This window comes from Triticum aestivum, chromosome 5D (assembly GCF_018294505.1).
Source record: "Triticum aestivum cultivar Chinese Spring chromosome 5D, IWGSC CS RefSeq v2.1, whole genome shotgun sequence".
Taxonomy (NCBI): domain Eukaryota; kingdom Viridiplantae; phylum Streptophyta; class Magnoliopsida; order Poales; family Poaceae; genus Triticum; species Triticum aestivum.
The window spans coordinates 404,112,452-404,119,715 of record NC_057808.1 but is presented as its reverse complement, the minus strand read 5'-3'; the positions used below and the strand labels follow the sequence as shown (position 1 = coordinate 404,119,715).

Below are 7,264 nucleotides of genomic sequence, written 5' to 3'. Positions count from 1 at the left end.
GATATCGCCTATTCCTTCTCTCTACTACTTGCATTACAGTAGTGTAGCATGTTACTGCTTTCGGATAATCTTATTCTGATGCATAGCCTGTCATTGTTGCTATAGTTGTTATCCTTACCTTCAATCTTAAATGCTTAGTATAGGATGCTAGTATTCCATCGGTGGCCCTACATTCTTGTCCGTCTGCCATGCTATACTACCGGTCTGTGATCACTCGGGAGGTGATCACGGGTATATACTTGTATACATGCTACCTCTTGAGCACTGCGTTGGTTTTCCCTTGAAGAGGAAAGGGTGATGCAGTAAAGTAGCATAAGTATTTCCCTTAGTTTTTGAGAACCAAGGTATCAATCCAGTAGGAGATCACGCACAAGTCCCACGCACCTACACAAACAAATAAGAACCTCGCAACCAACACGATAAAGGGGTTGTCAATCCCTTCACGGTCACTTACGAGAGTGAGATCTGATAGATATGATAAGATAATATTTTTGGTATTTTTATGATAAAGATGCAAAGTAAAATAAAAAGCAATAAAATAGCTAAGTGTTGAAAGATTAATATGATGGAAAATAGACCCGGGGGCCATAGGTTTCACTAGTGGCTTCTCTCAAGAGCATAAGTATTACGGTGGGTAAACAAATTACTGTCGAGCAATTGATAGAATTGAGCATAGTTATGAGAATATCTAGTTATGATCATGTATATAGGCATCACGTCCGTGACAAGTAGACCGACTCCTGCCTGCATCTACTACTATTAGTCCACACATCGACCGCTATCCAGCATGCATCTAGAGTATTAAGTTCATAAGAACAGAGTAACACTTTAAGCAAGATGACATGATGTAGAGGGATAAACTCATGAAATATGATATAAACCCCATATTTTTATCCTCGATGGCAACAATACAATACGTGTCGTTTCCCTTTCTGTCACTGGGATCGAGCACCGCAAGATTGAACCCAAAGCTAAGCACTTCTCCCATTGCGAGAAAGATCAATCTATTAGGCCAAACCAAACTGATAATTCGAAGAGACTTGCAAAGATAACCAGTCATACATAAAAGAATTCAGAGGAGATTCAAATATTGTTCATAGATAATCTTGATCATAAACCCACAATTCATCGGATCTCGACAAACACACCGCAAAAGAAGATTACATCGAATAGATCTCCAAGAAGATCGAGGAGAACATTGTATTGAGATCTAAAGAGAGAGAAGAAGCCATCTAGCTAATAACTATGGACCCGAAGGTCTGAGGTAAACTACTCACACATCATCGGAAAGGCTATGGTGTTGATGTAGAAGCCCTCCGTGATCAATGCCCCCTCCGGCGGAGCGTCGGAAAAGGCCCCAAGATGGGATCTCACGGGTATAGAAGGTTGCGGCGGTGGAAATAGGGTTTTGGCTTCGTATCTGATGGTTTGGAAGTACGTAGGCATATATAGGAGGAAGAAGTACGTGAGTGGAGCAACATGGGCTCCACGAGGGTGGAGGGCGCGCCGGGGGGTAGGCGCGCTCCCTGCCTCGTGCTCTCCTCTTTGATTGCTTTACGTAGACTCCGAGTCTTCTGGATCACGGTTGTTCCGAAAATCACGTTCCCGAAGGTTTCATTCCGTTTGATGTTATTTTTCTGCGAAACACTGAAATAGGCAAAAAACAGCAATTTGGGCTGGGCCTCCGGTTAATAGGTTAGTCTCAAAAATAATATAAAAGTGTATAGTAAAGCCCATTAAACATCCAAAATAGAATATAATATAGCATGGAACAATCAAAAATTATAGATACGTTGGAGACGTATCAAGCATCCCCAAGCTTAATTCTTGCTCATACTCGAGTAGGTAAATGATAAAAACAGAATTTTTGACGTGGAATGCTACTTAGCATAATTTTCAATGTAGTTTTCTTATTTGTGCTATGAATATTCAGATCCGAAAGATTCAAGACAAATGTTTAATATTAACATAATAATAATAATACTTCAAGCATACTAACTAACACTATAAAAAACCTGTTAATCCATGACAGATTTCCGATGACAGATTTGAAAATTATCATGAATGTCCTGGTACAGCCCGGCAAGCATACTGAAGCCCGCCCTGAAGCCCGGCTAAAGCCCTAAATCTTTCCCCATATAAAAACTAACCCTAAGACCCTCCTGCCCAATCTCAATCTCCATCCGCCGCCGCCACGCCTTACCTCTCCTCGGCCCTGTCCTCCGCCTCCACCTCCCCGCCTCCAAGCGATGACGACGGCCCGAGATCCATGGTGACGGCGGCTGCAGTGGCCCGATGGAAGCGGCGGCCATCCCTAGCCGTTGCCGCGTGCTTCTGCTACTCACGTTGGCCATGGATCTGCAGCAGGGGGCTCCCTCCTCCGTTTCCCAGAGCCCGCAGCTGATTCGCCATCCGGAGATTCGGAGCAGCAAGCACCGGACGAGGAGAGGACGAGGACTGTAACCTGCTGGAGGCCCGAGCGCGACCTCGTCAACGGCGACGACGCCCCGCACAAGGTTCGTCCCTGCTCCCCCCTCGTCTGCTCTCCTTTATTACTTTCTCTCCCATCCCCAATCAAAATTTCTTGCTTCGATTCAGATCAGTAGGAGCTCTCTGCCTCTCCAATTCCATGGACGGCGACGACCGGGACCCCACGCTCAAACCCGACGAGCTTGAACGGCGAGGTCATCCGTGCCGACCATCATGATTCCCCACAGAACAATAAGGTTGACTCTCTCGTTCTGTTTTTCTTTTCTTCCAATTGCCTGCTGCTCTTCTCTAGCATAGTTCTCCAGGGGCTCACCAATTTTCTTGGACTGAACCTGATGCAGAAAACGTGTTCACTTTGTTTCCTGATACTCGCAAGCTACAGCAAGTTACAGCCACCGACAGACTAGCACTGCTAGATATTTCCTTTTTCTTCTCTCACCGTGCGAGCATTAGCGGTGTAGACTTTGTGTTAAATAACTACTCCCTCCGTAAACTAATATAAGAGCGTTTAGAATACTAAAATAGTGATCTAAACGCTCTTATATTAGTTTACAGAGGAAGTACTAGTTAGACAAGCTGTGTGGTGGTTCACGTTTAGTTCCTAATTAGGCCATGCCAGTAATGAATAAAGCATATTAGTGTTCTTCTCCTTTCTATTGTTATTAGTCTGGTATATCTCTATATTTTTATATTGTCTTTACTCCCTGGCGTAGTTGCAAACTAATAATTAACGATGTGCAGAACTTGTCTAAGTTAGATGTACTCAGTGGCGGAGCTACAACAAATAAGTTGGGCGGGCCAATTTTTTTCCTCTAAACCATACAGTTAAGTAGGCATGAGTTAGTGAAATTTCAGGTTGCCTGTATAGGGAAACTGGTAACAGGATGATGTTGTCAAGTAAAATTTGGACAAATAAATGAAATTTCTTGTGCGCTAGCTGCCTGCTGGTTCTATGGTCTTGTGCTCGTCGCCTGGGTAGTTCATCAGCGGCTAGCCGCTGGCAGCCGCCATATGGCCATGCCCGTTGTGGCATAGGGATGGGTCACCGTAGGGGTTGCTACATGCGGCGCCCGTCTGCCTGGCTATTGGACCGCTCCATCTCTGAGTGGCTTGCTCAGTGCTGAATTGGGGCAGAGAGCTCATAGCTGGATGCGAGGGAGACATGCTATTGGATTAAGCTGTTACATGTACAAAAGAGTTTTATTTGTCTGTGGAGCTGGGTGGGTCATGGCCTTGTTTTTCCCTCACGAAGCTCCGCCAGTGGATCTACTCATCTTTGTTGTTGTTAGGATCAAATATCAATGCTAGTTGAGTCATACTACGTCCATCTTGAAATATAAGTCATTTTTATAGGCTAAACTGGCCTACAAAAATGTCTTATATTTTGAGACGGAGTTAGTACTTGTTAGTTCTGACCATGCCTAGCTTAAGGACTCATTGGTATTCTTGATAAGAAAATCCTGCATATGTTCGTACATGTTCCTATCTGAATTAATATTGGATGTTTCTTGGTGTGTGCATGTGACAGTCAAGGCACATTTTCACAATATATGTTGGTATATGGTGTTGTGAAACTTCTATGATTGAACATACCACGGCAAGATTCAGAAGTAACTTTCTTCCATCTACAAAAGTTGAGAGGCAGAGGGAGAGGCACACAGTTTTACCACTGAATAAGCTACTCCCTGAGCTAGAGGGAGGGGCACAAGATTTACCACTGAATAAGCTGTTCCATTCTACATTATTGAGGCTCTAAAATGAAATAATGAAATGGTGTAACAATCTGTAGCTTTAGAGATTTAGAGGCACACATAGATAATGAAATAGTGTAACAATCTGCAGGTTTGAAAAGTTTAGTGTTCTTATTCGATCTTGGTTTGCAGCAAATAATAATATGTCATTGCACTTTGGGCTCAAATGAAATTCTTGTATGTTGTCAATTCTCTGTCAAAAGTTGTTTTAACAGTGTGCTAAGTTTTGTCAGATGCGTTGCCTAGGTCTATCTCATGGACACCCAGATTTTGTATGCAATTTTCTCAACACCCAGATTGGAGCCTAAGGTTGGACATTTTGATGGGACTGCGGATCTTCGGATGTTGGTGCTGAGATTGATGTGGCCCTAGCTACATGTAAGCGAAGCTTATGATGTTGATCCTCCAGGCTGCACTGCCATCGTTTTACCTCAGAAACTGTTGGTCGTAATTTTGCATCACCACTTGTTAATTTATTTATTATTGTTCCTGTCAAATGCTAATTCTTGTCAAATAGTAATTCTTCAGCTGTATGTTGATGATCTCTTATGGTTGCAAGTGACATGCATCCTTGGGCAAAATGTCCACATTCTTAGATAGGTCTATTACTGTCTCCTTCATAGCCTTCTGGTTTTATTTTCACTATATATCTTTTTTGGTCTAAGTTTCAATTGTCAAGTGTCAACAATATGTGGATATTGTTCTTTAGGGTATATCCAATTTCGTAATGCTCTATATAATAGGGAAGGTTCTGGGGTTGGGTAACCTATTTTTTGCAAATTGGTGGTACCCAAAGGTGTTGTTGCGCCAAATATTGACAAGTCGATTCATGCCTACTTACAAGGATGGAAAAATAATATACTACTGGACACAACTGTAGAAGTATGTAGTTGTTTGTTTTCACAACGCATAACTATCCCTTCTTCTATATTAATAACTTATCATCAAGGATATGACTGGACATATGATAATTCAATGAATCTTTTGCACTGCAGTATGTACTGTCCCCCTTTGACCAGTGTTTTTGTTTTCCTTGTTCGGATGATATGCACAACTTGACATTTCATTTTTTTACCCATAACTTGGTTGTTTTAATTAATACAGATCTACATGAAACATGTATGTAGTAGATACTATGTTATTCTCACTTGTAGCAGTGCAAGATTTAAGAATTTTGGACAGCATGAGTCATTCATTTTTTATATTTGTTTCAATTCTCTTATTTTTACAATCTATTCATATCTACAAATATCTAATGGTGTTGTAAATATGCTAGGTATGATTGCGTACCGGGCTACTTGGTGCTGCCCATCACAATTTGCACTGACATGATAACTTCCATCAAGAGGGCCGGCTGCAAGAACTTGAATAGCAACTTCAATAGTTTAAATGTTCTGTTTGTGTGAACTGGATTGTACTGTTTTTTAACTTTCCCAAGTGATATATGTTGTAAACTATCATTTCATGGAGGATTTTGTAAGCTGCTATGTTGTAGATACTTGTGGGTGACTGCATTTTGATTCATATGTGCATGTGAGACAGTTTTGAAATACATGTCTGCCAAAGTTGGCATTAAGATGTGTGTAATACATTATGCTTAAAAATATAGTTGGTGAAAAATGGGCTGAATGAAATAGGCTAATGGGACAAACTAATGGGCTACCCCATGTAGGATATCCATGACAATTTCTGTGACGGAATCTAGTGTCCACGTAGGCTATCATGTCATTCCAGTTGGTCAATTGAAAAGTCTACGTGGCATCTGTCCATGACGGTTTGCTCCATCACAAAGGTTTGGGCCCTGGGCGGGCCAGTAGTAGATCCTTGACGGCCAAGGACCATCATGGATATAACGCGATATACATGACGGATTTCAAATCCGTCAAGGATGGGCACCCATGACGGATTTTGCCTCGCCTGTGACGGATTAGAATCGTCATGTATTAACAGGTTTTTTGTAGTGTAAGCAATTATGTCTTCTCAAAATAACATGGGCAAAGAAAGTTATCCCTACAAAATTATATAGTCTGGCTATGCTCTATCTTCATCACACAAAGTATTTAAATCATACACAACCCCGATGACAATCCAAGCAATTGTTTCATGCTTTTGATGTTCTCAAACTTTTTCAATCTTCACGCAATACATGAGCATGAGCCATGGACATAGCACCATATGTGGAATAGAAGGGTGGTTGTGGAGAAGACAGAAAGGAGAAGATAGTCTCACATCAACTAGGCGTATCAACGGGCTATGGAGATGCCCATCAATAGATATCAATGTGAGTGAGTAGGGATTGACATGCAACGGATGCACTAGAGCTATAAGTATATGAAAGCTCAACAAAAGAAACTAAGTGGGTGTGCATCCAACTCGCTTGCTCACGAAGACCTAGGGCATTTTGAGGAAGCCCATCATTGGAATATACAAGCCAAGTTTTATAATGAAAAATTCCCACTGTATATTAAAGTGATTTCATAGGAGACTCTCTATCATGGAGATCATGGTGCCACTTTGAAGCACAAGTGTGGTAAAAGGATAGTAGCATTGTCCCTTCTCTCTTTTCTCTTTTTTTCTTTGGGCCTTTTCTCTTCTTTTTATGGCCTCTTTTTTTTTCCTTTTTTTCGTCCGGAGTCTCATCCCGACTTGTGGGGGAATCATAGTCTCCATCATCCTTTCCTCACTTGGGACAATGCTCTAATAGTGATGATCATCACACTTTTATTTACTTTACAAATCAAGAATTACAACTCAAAACTTAGAACAAAATATGACTCTATGTGAATGCCTCCGGCGGTGTACTGGGATATGCAATGAATCAAGACTGACATGTATCAAAGAATTCTGAACGGTGGCTTTGCCACGAATACGATGTCAACTACATGATCATGCAAAGAAATATGACGATGATGGAGCGTGTCATAGTAAACGGAACGGTGGTAAGTTGCATGGCAATATATCTCGGAATGGCTATGGAAATGCCATGATAGGTAGGTATGGTGACTGTTTTTAGGAAGGTATAT

The 7,264-nt window shown here is 41.6% G+C and overlaps 1 long non-coding RNA gene across 2 annotated transcripts; it reads left to right on the top strand.

Annotated features, from left to right (window-relative positions):
* The first annotated feature begins 2,165 nt into the window (after positions 1-2,165).
* LOC123122169 (uncharacterized) lies at positions 2,166-5,793 on the top strand. Of its 2 annotated transcripts, none has more exons than XR_006460095.1 (3): positions 2,166-2,516; positions 2,599-4,619; positions 5,518-5,793. It is a non-coding gene; the product is annotated as an uncharacterized lncRNA (long non-coding RNA). The 2 variants fall into 2 exon arrangements; XR_006460096.1 differs by having other exon boundaries at positions 2,599-4,685.
* Positions 5,794-7,264: the final 1,471 nt, after the last annotated feature.